Genomic DNA, 650 nt, shown 5'->3' on the forward strand with positions numbered 1-650 from the left:
TGGGGGGGTCTTGGGGTGCTGGGGGTGGGTCAGGGGGCTGAAGGGGGGTCTTGGGGTCTCAGGGGGTCTCGGGGTGCTGGGAGGAGGGTGGTGGGTGCTGGGGGGGGTCTCGGGGTGCTGGGAGGAAGGGGGTGGGTGCTGGGGGGGGTTGAGGGGCTTTGAGGTGTCAGGGTGCCCGGGGGGTGGGTGCTAGGGGGGGGTGTTGGGGGGTTTGGTGTCTCAGGGTGCCCTGGGGGTGGGCACCGGGGCAGGGGTGGGTGTTGGGGGGTTTTGGGGGTCCTGGGGGGGCAAGGGAGGGTATTTCGGGGTACAGGTAAGACAGGACCCCCCGGGTGCCCCCCCCCAGGAGTGAGACCCCCCAGCTGTTCACGGTGGTCCCCGAAAAGCGCACGGCCACGGTGGGGACGGCCATGATGGGCTCCACCCACATCTACGACATGGCGGCGGTGAGAGCCCCCCCAGATCCCCTGAGAGCCCCCCCAAACCCACCCGAGAACCCCCCCAAATCCCCCTGAGACCCCCCCCAAATCCCCCTGAGACCCCCCAAATCCACCTGAGATCCCCCCAAATCCACCTGAGAACCCCCCAAATCCCGAGACCCCCCCAAATCCCCTGATAGCCCCCCCAAATCCCCTGAGACCCCCCCCCCC

This window comes from Corapipo altera, unplaced genomic scaffold (genome assembly GCF_003945725.1).
Source record: "Corapipo altera isolate COAL_440 unplaced genomic scaffold, ASM394572v1 55812, whole genome shotgun sequence".
Lineage (NCBI taxonomy): Eukaryota > Metazoa > Chordata > Aves > Passeriformes > Pipridae > Corapipo > Corapipo altera.